Below are 18,310 nucleotides of genomic sequence, written 5' to 3' on the forward strand. Positions count from 1 at the left end.
CAGCATTCTGGGAATGTCTTGGCTCTTGTTTAAAAAAAAAAAACCAATTTTTTGGCCGAGCTGTTCCTCCATGCAGCAGCATGCCATTCCCTGCTCCCTTCTTCTGGCATGCATGCAAGAAAGAGAGTTGAGTATTTCCTAGTAGTAAAGGGTGGTTTTTGAGAGTACTTTCCAGTGTTTTTTTTTTTTCTATCATAGCACATCAAGAAAAAAAAAATGACAATATGAGTGCAATACCCCAGAGAAGTGTGGGAGAGATTTGGCTGTATATATAAATGGCTTGGGAAGGCTATTTCTTTATATCTTCTTACCTTCTTTTGTTGATAAGATATAGCAAATATACTATCTGCCATATCAAGGAAAATATTAAATAATGAATATGTTTTGAATTTCCAAATAATATCTTTTTAAAACTTTTAAAGAGAAACATGAGCTAAATCTCTCTCTCTCTCTCTCTCTCTCTCTCTCTCTCTCTCTCTCTCTCTCTCTCTCTCTCTCACACACACACACACACACACACACACACACACACACACACATGCACGCAAGCACGCACACACACACACACACACACACACCACAAATGCCCATACCTTGCTTTGTGATCAAAATATGACACTTTCCTATTCAAAAATTTTTAAGTGGAGGCAGTGGTGGCATACCCCTTTAATCCCAGCACTCAGGAGGCAGAGGCAGGCAAATCTCTGAGTCTGAGGCCAGCCTGGTCTACAGAGTGAGTTCCAGGACAGCCAGGGCTGCACAGAGAAATCCTGTCTCAAAAAAAAAAAAACCAAAAAGAAAAAAAAGAGAAGTTTTTAAGCAATGCAGACAGTTTCTGCATTCTTGATAATTAGCATCATGGAGACCTTTGCACAGGGAAGGAAGGAAGGTCTGACCACATTTTTTTCATATCTGTTAAAATGATGTATGAAGACTTTGCCCAGGCTCCTTTTCTTCCTTCACTAACAAAATATAATGTGAATTTTCTGGGATAATGGAAGCAGAATGTTAACCCATTTGAACTCTTTTACACATCATAAACTTCAAAAGTTGATGAAGCCATAATTTTTAAAATATCTACATGCTAAAATAGTCCTTGGTTGCTAAGTTGGTCAAAGGGCACATTAGTCACAGACACAGAGAAGTGCCTGACACACAGTCAAAGCTCAAGCTTTGAAGCTATCACTCTGAGCTATCGCCCAGGAGAACAATTCTGCCTTCCAGCACCTTCCTTCCGGCTGGCTGCCTTCTGGGCATGGTGCCTTGCCCCAGGCATCCTGGAACATCACCTTTCCAGCAATTACGGGGGTCTCTTGACAACGGCAGGGCCCATCACACTTTCAGCTGGCTGCTGAAATCCTCCCTGGCTCCACGGAACACACAGGCAAAGACACCATTGTGCTTGCCTCCTGTGGGGAGAGAGGAGACACAGCCAAACTCTAGCACAGCCCAGGCTACTCTCAAGGGACCCTTGTCCAGTTATCTCACAGCTAAAGGCGGTCCCAAGGTCACGTCCCAACTGCTACTCTAACACCGAGTGGATCAACATTCCACGGTGCATCCGTAACTTTTTTGAGGCTGGGACACACTGGCTGGGCAGTTCTACTTTGGTGAGCTATGCTGCCGTTAAATCCATTAAACAGATATCATTAGTGTCCGATCTGATATTTTGATATTCTCTTATTCCATTTCTGCTCCCCATGAGTGTCTTCTTTAAGTATTAAATGTTTCTCTCATTCTGTGTTGTTTCTGAACTGATCTTCATTTTCAAATCCTTTCATAGTGACTCCGTCATCTCAGAACGTATATATTGTTTCCTCCGTTTGCGAGCTCCCCCCTCAAATGTTATGTAATGCTGTGTTACACAAGTAGAAATTACCTGGTATAGTACTTTTTAGTGTAAAGAAGAAAATGCAAAGCCTCATTTCCCAGCGTTGGAGAGACAAGCCTTAGTTGTTCCCTGTGCCTTTGGCTTCATGACTTGTGGCTGGTAAATATTCTCTGACATTCTCTGACTAGCACTTTAGATAGAGGTCGGTCACTCGGGTTAATGTACTTCCCACTCTAGAAACAAGTCAAGATAAACACCCTCTCTGTGTCTCCTGGATTCCGGCACTGCTCAAATGAGTCGGGGTCTTATACTTTCCGTTGGTCACCCCCTGGGCCACGTGTCACATTCAAGTCCCATGACAACTTCAGAAATAGAGGAAATTCAAGAGTGAGCATTGGTCTATGCTGTTCAGGGAGGTTCCCAGGGCACCACAGCCACTGGCCTTGTCTACAGGAGGGCTGGATTTAGAGATTCGAAAAGACACCGGCAAAGTGGCTCAAGTCACCTCAAAACAACATGACAGCAAGATTTAAAAGTACAGGGTCCAAGTTCTTTGCAATGAAGAAGTTGTATTTTACCCTTGTTCATGGGACTGAACTAGGCCCTCTCAATGTGGGTGATAGTTGTGTGGCTTGATCTGTTTGTGGGGACCCTGGCAGTGGGACCAGGACTTATCCCGGGTACATGAACTGGCTTTTTAGAGCCCATTCCCTATGGTGGGATGCCTTGCTCAGCCTTGATGCAGGGGAAAGGGTCTTGGTCCTACCTCAACTTGGTATGCCAGCCTGTGTTGACTATCCAAGGGAGGACTTACCCACTCTGAGGAGTGAATAGGGGGTGGGGGTGGGAGGGAGTGGGGAGGAGTGGGAGAAGGGGAGGGAAAGGGAACTATGGTTGGTATGTAAAATGAAAAAGAAATTTTAAATTAAAAAAAATACAAGAGTGGAGCTAACATTTAGAAGCACACTCATGACGTTCCACATGTCTTTGCCTTAACATTCTGTCCTTCACAGCTGACCAGGAGTTACTTTTTGATGACATGTAAGCTATATGCCCTTAGAAACTTAGTATGCCTTCCCGAGACTCCATTTCCTGGTGTATAAAAGGATAAGGAAGTGCTACCACATATCAGTATTTGAGGACTAAGTGATAAAATATCTAAAAATTTAGAACAGTGTGTGGCACTCCTTGCTCACTCAGTTGATACCAACAATTGTGATGACAATGGCCCTGATATTTTATTAGCACTTATGTTGAACTTTCTGCTGCAGTAAGACTTGTTTCCTTGTCTCAGTTACCCAGCATGCACCAGGCCCCATATAAGTGCCCACTGCATTCTTCCATATCACTCTCCATGTTCATCATGGTCAAGCTCAGATCTCACCCACATATCCTTCTTGATTATTCCATCTAGTGAAGGAACCATAGTTTGGTATAGAAAGAGACAAAAAGCTGTCACCTTATGATAAATGTGAAGAAATGATAGCTTAGATTAGCTACTTGGTGGGAGTAGATGGGAAAATGGCCTAACTGCTGGCCTCTGGGGGAGGAACTAGATGCTTGGTAACAGTGGAAGGCTATGCCTTTTGGTACCCGTTGAGTTTTGTGCTTGGTATAACCAGAACGAACAGAAATGAGAGGAAGAAAGGCTTCAAGTCCCCACGGGAAGAAGAACCAGCTTCTATTGTTGCTTTTAAAATAAAAGCTGATGATTTCTCAAAAGATTATCTCACCTAGGAATTGCACTTGAAAAACGTATGAACACAGAATTTGAGACAGGAGACAAAGGCCTGGGGGAGTCAGGACTGAAGATGTGCGTTTTCAGAAGATCAGCACTCTCGCGCTCTCTCTCTCTCTCTTCTCTCTCTCTCTCTCTTCTCTCTCTCTCTCTTCTCTCTCTCTCTCTCTCTCTCTCTCTCTCTCTCTCTCTCTCTCTCTCTCTCTCTATCCCTCCCTCCCTTCTGTAGACCAAACTCCCGGTCCATGGCTCTGTAAGCAGAAAGCAATGGCTATTGATACTCCTTTCTAGGAATTTGCTGTTTGGCTGGTCCAAACTTGGTAACTATGCACCAGCAATCCACCTGTAAAAACTATGTCTGAATATCCAGATAGGGAATTTTCTAAAGCCTTCACTTTATAGAGAAAAAAAATGGAGCCATTGAGATGACTCAGCAGGCAAAGGCTCTTGCCTCCAGACCTGATGACCTGAGTTCGGTCCCCAAGACCCCCATGACAGACGGAGAAAACCAACTCCCACAAGTGTCAGAGACAGAGATGGAGACAAAGACAGACAGAAAGAGAGACAGAGTATAAATAAACACAACAACAACCAAAAGAGCAAAATAACAGCCAGCAAAGCGCCTGAGGACTCTCATGACTTAAAGTTTGTGAATCAGATGACGCGATCATTCAAAAGCCATTTTAAATTCGGTTTTCTATAGATGAAGAGACTTTGTAGTTGTTCCAGATTTAGCCTAAAAAGGTCTCGACATTATTTAGGGCTGTACTGAAATAGGTATAGAAGATAGAAGTTTGTGTCTGTGTTTGCTCACAGGTAGAATTGCCCAGGAAATTTCTGATATCCAACAGACTCCAGCTTTGAATGTAAAAAGCTCTATGAGGTGCTTAGGACAGAACAAGGTGGGCCATACCTCACCTCCCCCACCCAGGAGTCCACAGCAAAAAGCGCAACATCTAGGTGTGAAGGAACTTGGTGACTATGGAAAACTCCAGGAGAAGAGACTAACTCCCTTGAGACTAAAACATCGCTTTCTTTCTTTTAATTAAAAAAAAGTATGTAAGTATATGAATATGTCATAAATTTGAGGAAAGAACAACAAAAGAATGAAAAAGAGAAATTATTTTGTTTGCATGTTTTGAGATATATATATATATATATATATATGTATATATATATATATATATATATATATATATATATATATATCCCAGGCTAGCCCCAAACTCAGGATTCTCCTTCTCAAGTGCTGGGATGATAGGCCTGTGTCACTACACCCATCTTCAGAAATGGTTTGATGAACATAAGAAAAAAATGCATTCACTTGTGTACATGTCAGTATTCAGTTATTAGCTTGTGTCAAGTTAATATCATTATGCAACTGAGGAGTATGATCAGTGTGCATACAGGGCCTGTATTGTCCCTGTCCCTATATTGGCAGACACCAATGCACACTGCTTGAAGAGCTAAGGAATCAACACCCATTATTTCAGCAATTTCACACTTTATGTAGTGTTCTTAACCTGTAAAAACCTTCTGAGAGACACTTTTTTCTTTAACAGCTCCAAGGTGTGGATGGGACAGATAATCTCTCTTTATTTTTTTCTCTGAGAAACCATGATCCAGAAGGGAGTGAAGTGTCTCATGCACTCACATTGGAATTGGAATAAAGATGTCCTGCCCTATACTACTGCTTCTGATGCCTAATGCATACACCTCTGAGTCTAACTCCAGGCTAGTCTAACTCCCTTGGGCTGCTGATTGACATGTAAGTTACTAAACTGCTAGCTTATTGGGGCATCATGTAGCATTTTGAGGAAGATGATGTATAAATTAATAAACTAGTAGCCTTGTTCAGGCACAATATAATATTGTGACAAAGTTAATGTAATAAATATAACAAGAGTTATTCAGGAATGCAGAAAATTTAAATAGCGAGCCCAGAAAAGACGGGATAAAAGAGTCATCCACACCCAGTCTTTGCTCCCCTCTTCCTTCAGTCCCTTCAAGTTCAATGTGCTGACAGTACCAACAGAATTCTTTTATTATCATTTTACGAAAGCTTGTTAGCATTTATTATTATTATTATTATTATTATTATTATTATTATTATTATTATTATTATTATTTATAATGGGTTTCATGATGGCATTTCCATGCATGTATATAATGTATTTTGAGCGTATCCCCCTGAGAGCCAATGAAGGAATGTATAGGATTTGACAGGTACAAGTCCTGGGAAAAAGAAATTCTTGATGCAAAAATGGAAGCAGAGCTTTCTGTGTTTCCTCTCTGCATGCTCTCTCTCTCTCCTCTCTCTCTCTTTCTCTCTCTCTCTCTCTCTCTCTCTCTCTCTCTCTCTCTCTCTCTCTCTCTCCCTCTCTCTCTCTCTCTCTCTCTCCTTTCTAATAAAGCTCTTTCTAACTCTGAAAAAAATGGAAGCAGAAAGAGTGAACCTAGAAGAGGGGAAATTCGAAGTCTGTCTGGGGAAGTCTTGTGTGAGGGAGGAGTCTAGGGAAGCAGGGATGGGATGAGTCAGAAGCCGCTGCTCTGACTGACTCATTAACAACGATTGTCCTGTTCCAGAATTCCACAAGGCTGACCAGAATGTTTCCTTTTTGCCTTTGTCCTCAGACCATTGACCTCCCTTCACCCCCACAAACCTTCTGCCTGTTTCATGGCTGGTTGCTCCTCTCGCTGTTTTGAGACTGAGTCTGGCTCTGGGCCTGGCCTTGAGCTCACCGTCCCCTTCCTTCAGGCTCCACTGCACCTGCCTCCCTCTACCGTATTTTGTGTTTTCATCATTTTTCACACAGTTCGGTGCTCTCTGCTTGGTTTTCCCTCCTCGACATGTGTACCAGCTACACTGACCTCCTCCATCCAACACCTCCTCTTGTTCTCTCCCCAACCCCAGAACACATTCAGGGATTCTGTCGGGGCTCCTAATCTTCCACCTTTCCTCCTTAACCAATATCTTCACCCATGTGGATCCTGCTTGAAACTGAAAACAGCATTGCTTTGCTTCTGCCCAGTTCCTATGCTATACCATGAGCCCTGCTTACAGCCTGGGACAACAAAAGGGTTTTATGGGGCTGTGAGCCAAACAACACTGTCAAGGCCTGAGGTTGTAGTTAAGAGATAGAGGCCTTGCTTAGGGTGTGTAAGGCCCGCACGCGCGCACACACACACCCAAAGGCAGCTTTGGCATGAATCTAGAATAGTCCATCAGTGAGCCCTTGAATGGTTTCATACAGGATTTAGTAAAGTCTACCCAACATTTCTTTGAGAAATTTTTTTGTCTTTGACTACAATGAGATTTCTAAAGTTAACTTCTAGAGCTGGGGGAAAAAGTCACTGAGTGACCTAATTCTGTTTTCTTTACTTCAATTACAACAAGGAAAAGTCAAGATGCTTTTGATTTTGTTTGAGAAATCATCTCCCACCAAAAACAAATAAACAAACAAAAAACCTAAGAATTCTACATCCATGACATCCATGCCTTCCTCCAAAAAAAGAAAAGAAAGAGTGTGAACTGGGCTGAGCGAGTCTCATGGCTGAGAAAGGAAAGATTTTTGTTCTTTCTGTGAACCGGACATTTCAAGGAGACCTACGTGTGGGCTGCCTTCCTTTTCTTCCCGGTTCTGGCTTGCTCTGGGTCAAGTAACTGTTCTGGTGAGGAGCTGCTGAAAGGAAGGCTGTGTTCCAAGGCTGAGGGGTATTTTTAGGGCTTGAGGAGGAAGGGCTTTTTTTATATGAAGAGAAGGATGGGCATGTCATCCAAAGCTCTGGTCCTGTGAAGAAGCTGAAACTTGGCACGGTTCAAGAAGCTAACTGGGAGAAGATCAAAGCCAGAGGCCTGGTTTCCAGAAGCCAAATGCTGGAGACCCGCTTCTTCTGGTCCAGCTGGAAAATTGAACACAGAAGTTTCCATGGATTTTCTCATTTCTTGCCCCCTTCTATTATAAATAACCAGCAAACACACACATTTGTTTGTTTCAATTGATTTGTTGGAAGGTACTGCTTTATATCCTGTATTCTTTCTCCCTTGAGCAAAAAGAAAAACAAACTAAAAACCACTGAAATACCCATGATATAGCATATCCTACAGGAAAACATTAGTTAGCTAATTCTGTCCTCAAAGTAGACAGCCTGTGAAGACCTGACGGACTGAACTCAACAGCCTGTATGCATGTGGGTGAAGTGTATGCTTCTTAGTCACACTACTGTAGTTTGAGTCTGAATTGCCCCCCAACACCATGGACTTGGTCCCAGCTTTGTGGTGGAATCTTCAGTTCTTTGGGACACTGTGAATGTGTTCTTGGCCTTTGGGGCTAGTAACACTCCGACTTTTCCTATTCTTTCTTTTGTTACCTCTCCACGATACAAATGGCTTGATGTGCTGTCTCTCTATAGGCTCAAACCAATGGAGCCAATTAGTCATAGAACATCTAAAACTGAGCCAAAGTGAACCTTTCTCTTTACAAGTTGACAGTCTCAGGTATTTGTTACAGTAACAGGGAGCCGACTCACAAATATGCTCAACACTCACACACATACTTAACAAAAAAGTACATTGCAGGTTGGAAGAAAGAGAAAGTGGGAATAGCAAAATTCCATCTTTCCGGGATGATTCAGACTCATTACGGGGTGCCTAGCTGTTATACAGATACTCCCTACTGGAGTCATATTAAAGCAAATTCTTCTAAACTGGCATTAAGAAAAGACAATAGGAAGGACATGATGATACACACCTTGAGTCCCAGTGTCTAGGAGGCAGAGATAGGCAGATGTCTATGAGTTCAAGGCCAGCCTGATCTACATAGTAAGCTTCTTGCCATCCAGGGATACACAGTGAGATGTTGTCTCCCAAAAAAGGAAGGGGTCAATAATTAACGATTTATGGGAAATATAGGAATTTCTGGGAACTGTCCTGTTCAACCTTGTGGTTTCAATTTTACAAAAAGTCTTTATTTCTCCAAAGACTGTGCTGTCCATCCATCCATCAGTCTGTCATATAGCTTCTATTCTCTGGAGACCCCCAATTGACATGGTGACAAGTACTGAAACCGATGCTTGAATTTGCTGCTTGTAACATATTGGAAGTAGACAGACCTCGAATTAGTTTTCCCTGGATAACTTCCTGTTTTCTTCTATGAGTCCAAAGATTACTCATTTCTAAAATGTGCAGGTTTCTCCAGCCATTCCCATCCCTGCTGAGGCCCTGACCACGTAGCACCTATTCAGCAAGGTAACTGAACTGTCTACAAAAACTTAGGCTGTATTATGCCTCTACCACAACATAGGTTTCTTGAACTAGGGGTATTGCTTGTGTTTATTTCAATATTCCCTACACACCCTGCAGTCTCTACACAATGAGTACGTGGTTCTTTAGTGATGTTTAGTCTTGGGCACATGTAAGAACTGCCTGCAGATTCTTGAATTCTGTGTCCTGGATACCAGCTCCCAAAGTGTCCCCACACCAACAGCTTCAGCCTTACTTGAGAATTCGGTAACTGTACAAATTATCAAACCCCATTCCTGACCTACTGTGTCGGAAACTCGGGGTTGAGACCCAGATTCTATGATTTTGGGGTGCACTAAAGCTTGAATCAGAAGATATAGAGAATTCAAGAAATCCCCGGGAAAGCACTACTATTTGATAAAATCACAAGGTTATAGGTGGGGCCAATTTAGCTCACCGTAACATCTCCATCTCCAGGGCCTATCTTGGTACCAGACGCATGGTCTGGACACCCGCAAATGTGTTGAATTAAAAAAAAGAAATGCAGTTTTTTGAGGCTCATAAGTTGAATAATGAGCAACCATATTTCTCATGTGTGCTGGCTTTTACAAGAAGTAATTGCAACAGGCCCTTGGAAGATGAAATACTCCCTCTGAAGGTGCAAATTACTGCCGAGCACCAGTTACTGCACAAATTGTGTGCTTGTGGCTTATCAGGGAGTTCCAGCTAAGGACCTAGCTATAAAGAATTCTGGGGGGGGGAAAAACAAGCCAAAAGGTCACCCTTTAAAAGTTCAAATGTCTTCAACAAATTAAATTTTGTATTTTTTTTTCTATGAGAAGTTGTCCTGTTGAGCTCCGTGCTCTCTTCTGAACTGTAGTGAGGACAGAGCTCTCCACACTGCAGAATAAAGAAAGGGCATCCTTCTGTGTAGAGGGTAGAGCAGAGGTAGGAGTAACTAAAGCTGCAAGGGACCACTGTCTCCAAAAGGCATGGTTTACATGCTCTTTACACAGTCAATTGCCACATGCATATCATTCGGGACAAAATAGGGAATACACCAGGGCATTTAAGAGTTCACAACCCAGAAGAGAAATTAGATCCTGAAAACAGACAGCTACATTCTCTCTTCATCCTCCACAGCGCTGCAAGGTGCTTACCAAACATATGTTCTTTAATTTGTCTATTTGTTCAAATACAAATTTACTGTCTTCATTTCTCGTAGAACCCAAGTGAGAGTTCTCATTCACACCTGGGTCTGACCACAAAAGCATCTCCCATGCTCAGTGAAGACAGTCAACATATCTTGAGTAAGATACTGACGAAGAAAATACAACCCTAACATGCATGTTACTATTCAAAATGTGGACCCCACCTTAGGTGTCCGCTTCCTGTTCTCTGATGATGAGCCATGCCCTAGGTTCTTGTGGATCAACACAGTTCATATCCTGATGATGAAATTTACCACTGGGTGGCCTGGACCATATTGCTTTCTTAAAAAAAAAATCTTTTAAGTTAATTTATTCTTTGACCATATGATAGATAGATAGATAGATAGATAGATAGATAGATAGATAGATAGATGGGATATATCCTACCTATCTCTCTGTATCTGTGTGTGTAATACATTCTGGTCACACTCATGCCTCAACATCCTCTCATCCCAACTAACCTCCTCCTCCTTCCCATCAAGTCCCCACCCTACTTTCACATCTTTTTGTTTTGTTTTTCTTAATGACCCACTGTGTTTAACAGTGGCCACTCAGGGCCGCCCATGGAGCATAGGTGTAATACTATGCACTGGTGCATGGGTAACTCACCAGTGGCTCCACCACTGAAGGCAATGTCTTCCTCTTCTTTAACAGCCCTTAACTGCTATTAGCTTCCCTGGGTGAAATAGGGCCCCATAAGCCCTCCGGGAGATGTGACTGAATGTTTACTGATTCACTATTGTGTGGAATACTCCTTTGCACTGTGTGAAGATGTGTCACTGTGACTGGTTTAATAAAGAGATGTGTGGCCATTAGCTAAGCAGGAAGAGGGTAGGCAGAACTTCTGGAGAGAGATCTGGGAAGAAGAAAGGAGGAGTCGCCAGCCAGGTGCAGAATAACCAGGATGGGCAAAATGGAGATGAGGTAACAAAGGTGTGGAAGAATGTAGATTGAAAAATATGGGTTAATTTAAGTTATAAGAGCTAGTTAGAAACAAGCCTAAGCTAAGGCTGAGCTTTCATAATTGATAATAAGTCCCTGTGCCATTATTTGTAAGCTGGCAGCCCAAAGAAAAAGCCTGCTACAAGGCCCCATGCAGGCCACCGTGGCTACTGTGAGTTCATGAGAGTCACAGTATTTGCCAGCCCTCCTTCCTCTGGTGTGCCTCTTCTGCTCACCTCCTCTTCAAAGTGCATCTCATTACATCACTCGTTCTCGGTGTCTTGACAAGCAAGCTATAAGTCCCTGCCTTAACCACCTTCTGCTGCAAAGAAAAACTTTTGACAGCTTCTGCTCCCTCCTGATTGTAACAGTGTGGTGACCAGAGGACAGAGTGGACAGGAAACACTCAACGTGGTGTGCTAGGATTAGCTGTTGTGGGGCTAGAACATTCTAACCTTGTCTTCTTCAATCCCCCGCCCCAAGCTAGAAATAATCATTCAAGATGGAAACTTCAGGCTGTCCTGGAAGCTTGAAAAGAAGTCATGAAGGACTCAGGTGTTTTGGGTAGATTTTAGATTTCCTCAGATACTTTTGAGAAGGTGAGAGGTCTTTGTCCGGCCTTCCTATCTTCTTGGAAAATAAGAGAAAGATTAATGGTATTGACATTAGCTAGAATGATCAGCATTTGCCCTGCATCATCTCATGTGATACTCTTTGCAGTGGTTCTCAACCTTTCTAATGCTGAGACCCTTCAATATTGTTCATGTTGTGGTGACTCCCAACCATAAAATTATTTCGTTAAGACCCAAAAGTTAACCTGTAAGTCCCACCTGCCCAAGGACCAGGTAACTTCCTGGAATGCTGGGAGTTGTAGTTCTTGAAAAATAACAGCCAAGTCACATGGGAAAAATACAGTGGCAGTATAAGTTTGTCTATAAAAGTACCTACAACACATGTGTCATTGCCACTTAGCTGGGAATTCCAGAGAGTGATCCTGACCAAAGTCCATCCTGGTCAGTATTGAATTAAAGCTTGCTTCAAATTTGGCTTAAAAATTGTGGAATTGGTTTTTTCCCTTCACAAATCTCAGTACTAACTGTTGCTGTTTCATAACTGCAATTTTGCTATTGTTGTTAATCTTAATGAAAGTATCTTACATGCAGGATATCTGATGTGTGACCTCCGAAAGGGTTGAGAACCACTGTCTTTCAGTCTTTATTACATGAGCAAACCAATTTCCTGCAGTGTTGAAAAATGGCTTTTAATAGTTCCAAGAACTGTTGACTCATAACCTTGAAGCTATAAATGTCTTTATGAACAGTGCTATATATGTTACATTTTAAAGCACTTGGTTTGTGTTGTTTGTGGGAAGCTGTGTCTACGTAAAGTAGCAAGGCCATGTTTGTCCTAAGGACAATTTTAGAGGCAACCTGGTGGTAATTAATTCAGCAGGACTCCCCAGTATAGCTCCAATTAACCCAAACGGTATTAAGGGACTTCAAAAATTAGGAGCACAACTCGAGGAATTTCTTCCCTGTGGCAGTATATTTCACAAATAAAATTATAAACACAGAAAATAACTTTAAAACATGACGCAGGGCTTGATTTATCCTGACAGAATTGCCGTTTATCCTGTTAAAGTCATTTTAAATTCCATTCTTATTACTAGAGGCATCAGTAATTTTAACAAAAGGAGTTTTATGTGTGGAAATAAATATACCTGATGTATTCATAGAATCGCTGAACACTTTTCAGAACTGTGTTTCAAACTCTTCCTCTGCTGAGATGAGATGGACTTTTCTATGTATCTTGTCTTTGGTATCTTCCATGAGGAGCACCTTCTAGTGTGGAGAAGCCTGGGCAATCATGAAACCTGGTAAGACAGCTGCAGTAAGATCATGTGACTACCCAAGCTCCTATCATCCTAAGGCCAGGAGGGGAATACTTGGTCCTGATTTTTGTGTACAGATGACTTCTCCAATGGAAACATCCTTCATTTCCCCCCCCACCCCTTCTCCCTCCTCTTCCCCACCTCCCTCTCCCCCTCTCCCTTACTCCTCCCTTCTCTTTCTTATCCAACACCATCTCTCCAACGTTCACCAATGACTTGCTTCCATAAACCCCACAGGGAATGGTCATGAAAGCATCTCAGTGGGCCCAGGCATTAGATTTTCGCTTTCCAACCTGTGCTAATACAGACTTGTCATCAGAGTTTAAGGTCCCAGGTTACAGCATTCTTTGTTTTAAGATTTATTTCCTTTATGTGTATAAGTGTTTTGCCTGCATGTGTGCATGTGCACCACATGCATGCCTGGAACCCATGGAGGCCAGAAGAGGGCATTGGAACAGAAGCTGTAGATGGTTGTGAGCCACCACGTCGGGGCTGGGAACAGAACGCAGGTCCATTGCAAGAGCCGTCAGTGCTCTTTACCATCTCTCTGGCCCCAAGACATAGTGTTCTTCTCACACTTGAACTCTTGCTTTGGTTTTGCTTTTCTCCCTCACATAAAAAACAAAAACACAAATAAACACTACAAATGCAGATGGGTGTACACAAACTAGGCCTGGAACACAGTCAGAAAGTCTCTCCTTTCCTCAACAACTACTTCTTGTTGGGAAACTGGGCTCAGGGTGGCAAAGCAACAGGTCTGGACTGAATGAGAATCCCTTCTAGCCAGTAGGGATCTGGCATGGCCTAGCATCCATCCCTTCTCTTAGGACAGGCTTTCCTGGACTTCCTTGATGAAGTATTTCTTCAGTCCCCCGAGGCTCTTCTTTCAAATCCCTTTCCTCAAGCTAATTGAGTAGTAATGAAGCTAGTTCATATTTTACAGTCAGTAATACACTGTTGTATACATCGGTGATCTTTTAAACTTTAAGTAGGTAGAGTTATCCATGAGTGCTCTTCATTTCCCTTATCTTTCTGTCTCACTGTAAGCAGTGTAGCACCCGGCCCTCTCTAGACTAGTGTGTGCACACTTTTAATAGGCACATATGAAATGTTTCAGTTTAAAAAAAATATTGGCCAGACATGATGGTACATACTTATCATCCCAACAGTCAGGAGGCAGAAGGATCAGTTCAAGGTCACCCTTAGTTAAATAGCAAGCTCCATAAGATCCTGTCTTAAAACAAAGAAAGGCAGAAGCAAGAAATACAAAGAAAGAGAGAAAGAAAGAAAGAAAGAAAGAAAGAAAGAAAGGAAGGAAGGAAGGAAGGAAGGAAGGAAGGAAGGAAGGAAGGAAGGAAGGAAGGAAGGAATTGTGTTCTACATAAAAACATCTTTTCGTGTGGGCAAACATATTAATAGCTGCTGTGCAGTGTGAATATATTCTATTTCATTTCTGATGGGCCTCCACTCTTGCTCTCTCTCCATTAGAAACTATACTGCTGTGAACTCTCTCACCCTTTCTGAAGGATGTTTTCCATAATCTTGTTTTATACAATTAGTTCTCTTTTATTGCAGCTAAAATTTAATTTTGTATAACATGAAAATTTAAAGTTTACTTTAAAAATTATTATATGTATTTATTTAGCATTGGCAGTGAAGCATGTGTATCACATATGTACGCAGCAGCCAGAGGACAATTTACAGGAAACGGTTCCACTGCTTGACTGTGTGTGACTTGGGGGTTGAATTTAGGTCATCAGGCTTGGCAGCCAGCACCTTTACCTGCTGAGCCATCTCTCCAGCTCTTAAACTTAACTTTTAAAAGATAGCTATATGTTAGTCTCCAATTATTTAATGAATCCAGTTCTTCCTTGGTATCCAAGGGGAACTGGGTCCAGGACCCTTACTGGGTGTTACAACCCACCAATGGTCAAGTCTCCTCCATACAATGACATGGTGTTTTCCTGGTTCTCTCACATTCTCTCATGTATTTCAAAACTTCTCTAGCCTGTTTATAATACTTAATGCAGTATAAAGCCCATAAAATACCTGATAGACTCTACTTGGGAAATAACAAGAGGCAAGTGTCTGCACATATCCAGTACAGAAACAGTACAAATATTTCTTCCCTCTCTGATTGGCTGAATCTGCCTCAGAGGAACTTTCTAGATAGGGTGGGTTGACTGCAGCCCACCTATGTATGGTTGAAAGCACTAAGTTTATCATAAACTAAGTTTATCAAAGCTGTCTACCTGGCTTCAACTTCTCCCATTGATTCATGTTCTCTGCCCACAGAGAACGGGTCCCACACTCCAGCCATGTTGCAACTGGGTCTTCAGAAATGCCTACCTATTGGCTTGTTCAAGCATCTTTATTCTTTATTGTTTAACTCATCTTTATATGATGAGTTAAATGCTCATCATATTGAAGAATCAACCAGCCCTTGGAATTCTCCTGTATTTGTTATAAAAAAAAAAAAATCTGGTAAATGGAGAATGGTAACAGACCTTAGAGCAATTAACAAAGTAATTCAGCCAATGGGCTCTTTACAATCTGGAGTTCCTTTGCCTACTCTGTTACCAAAAGGATGGCCTCTCATAGTTATTGATTTAAAAGACTGTTTCTTTTCAATACCCTTACAAGAAAAAGACAGAGAAAGATTTGCTTTCACAGTGCCTACTTATAATAATTCTCAACCGGTTAAAAGATTTCAATGGAGGGTTCTCCCACAGGGAATGTTGAATAGCCCAACTTTGTGCCAATATTTTGTAAAACAGCCATTAGAAGTGGTACGTAAAAAATTTCCTAAATCTATAATTTATCATTATATGGATGACATTTTATTAGCTGATTCAAATGCAGATACTTTAGAAAGAATGTTTGAAAAAGTAAAGAAAATTTTGCCTTGCTGGGGATTACAAATTGCTTTAGAAAAGGTACAAAGAGGAGATTCTATTAATTATTTAGGATATAAAATAGAACTTCAAAAAATTAGACCTCAAAAAGTGCAAATTAGGAGAGATCGACTACAGACTCTTAATGACTTTCAAAGATTATTTGGAGACATTTCTCATCTAAGAACTATTGTTGGGGTAAAAAATGATGAACTGAATAATTTGTTTAAAACCTTAGAAGGTGATAAGGACTTAAATAGTCCAAGAGAATTATCACCTGAAGCTGAGAAAGAATTGGCCTTGGTAGAAAAGAAAGTACATGAAGGGCACGTAGATCGTATTGATCCAAAGCTGGATTGCATTTTGGTTATTTTACCTTCTAGGCATTCCCCAAGAGGAATATTAATGCAAAGGGAAGATATTATATTGGAATGGATATTTTTACCAAATAAACCAAATAAAAAATTAAAAACTTATGTGGAAAAAATCTCTGACTTGATTTGGAAAGGAAAATTGAGACTTCGTCAATTAGCAGGAATAGACCCAGCAGAAATTGTCGTACCTTTAACTAAGGAGGACATTGAAAAATTATGGATAGAAAATGAAGCTTGGCAAAAAGCTTGTAGTAACTTTTTGGGAGAAATTAACAGCAAATATCCCAAAAGCAATAGAATTGATCTTATAAAGAGAGCTGATTGGATCTTGCCTCGAATTGTGAGGAAAAAACCCATATCTGGAGTTCGTACATTTTATACAGATGCCAACAAACAAGGAAAGGCAGGTTACAAATCAGAAAATTTAAGTAAAGTGGTTCAAAGTCCTTATAATTCAGTTCAAAAATCAGAATTGTATGCTATTCTGTTGGTATTAATGGATTTTTCAGAACCTCTCAATATAGTAACTGACTCTCAGTATGCTGAAAGAGTAGTATTACATATTGAGACTGCAGAATTTATCCACGATGCTTCAGAATTAACTTCATTATTTATTCAATTACAAGATACAATCAGAAAAAGGAGTCATCCTTTATATATAACTCGCATCCGATCCCATACTGGTCTGCCAGGCCCTCTAGCACAAGGCAATGATGAGATTGATAAATTATTGATAGGAAATGTGCTGGAGGCCTCAGAATTTCATAAAAAACATCATGTAAATAGTAAAGGTTTAAAAAAGGATTTTTCCATAACCTGGCAACAAGCCAAAGAAATAGTAAAGAAATGTCCTACTTGTTCCTTCTACAATCAAACACCATTACAGCAGGATGTAACCCAAAGGGTACTCAGAGGAATGAAATCTGGCAGATGGACGTGTTTCACTTTGCAGAATTTGGAAAACTGAAATATGTACACCACACTATAGATACTTATTCAGGATTTCAATGGGCAACTGCTTTGAGTTCTGAAAAAGCTGATTCTGTAATCACTCATTTGCTAGAAGTTATGGCCATTATGGGTATACCTGCACAAATCAAAACTGATAATGCTCCATCATATGTCTCTGTTAAAATGAAACAGTTTTTTGCTTATTATAATATAAACCATGTTACAGGTATACCACATAATCCTACAGGTCAAGCAGTTATAGAAAGATCAAACAGAACTCTAAAGGATATGCTAAATAAACAAAAAGGAGTAACGAAAAACCCCAGAAATAGACTACATAATGCTCTATTAACTTTGAATTTTCTCAATGCCAATGAGAAAGGAACAACAGCTGCAGAGAGACACTGGATAATAGAAAAAACTACAGAATTAAATCAACCTATATACTTTAAGGATGTGCTGACCTCAGAATGGAAACCAGGGTATGTGTTACGTTGGGGACGAGGTTTTGCTTTTATTTCTACAGGAGAAGATAAGCTGTGGGTACCATCAAAATTGATAAAGGTTCGATTTGAACAAGAGAGACCTCTTAATTAGAGGAGGTGATAGTTCATCAACTATCGTAAACATCCAATTTAAACTAACTTACACCAGTAACACATGCCTTTTCATTTAATCAGATAACTTGTCAAAAAGGAACATCCCCAAAAAACCTTGGGGAAAGGTTTTTGTTTTTGTCTTTTAGGAGAATGAAGGTTAAGGAATTTGAAGAACACTGGACAAATGAGACAACTGAAGAAAAGGGACAAATCATCTATCCTAAGAAACAGAGTGAAATGGCGTATGGGTATGTTATCTAAAAAAATTTTATGTCTTCCTAAATGTTTGTTTCTGCTTTTCTTTAAAGATTTAACACTATTTAACTTCTAATAGTCCCAGTTCAATTAAAATTTAAAGCTGACTTTGGAGTTGGAGAATGGCTCTCTCCTTCTTTAAACTCAAGCATGTTGTTAAAAGGAAAATGCAAACTCCCTGTATCATGCCAGAAGTAAAGAGCCATCTTCTGCTATGGGACAGGAGAAAAGCCAAATTAATTAAGGGACTATTCTATTACGAATCTCAACTTTTTGATTCTATTCTGATTCTTTAAACTTTTCTTAAAGTATGAATTTTATATCAAAATTTACAAGATCAATATATATAGATATATATACATTTTAAACTTTGTTAAGATAT

Source organism: Peromyscus californicus, unplaced genomic scaffold (assembly GCF_007827085.1).
Source record: "Peromyscus californicus insignis strain IS unplaced genomic scaffold, ASM782708v3 Scaffold_3__1_contigs__length_106647218, whole genome shotgun sequence".
NCBI classification, from domain to species: domain Eukaryota; kingdom Metazoa; phylum Chordata; class Mammalia; order Rodentia; family Cricetidae; genus Peromyscus; species Peromyscus californicus.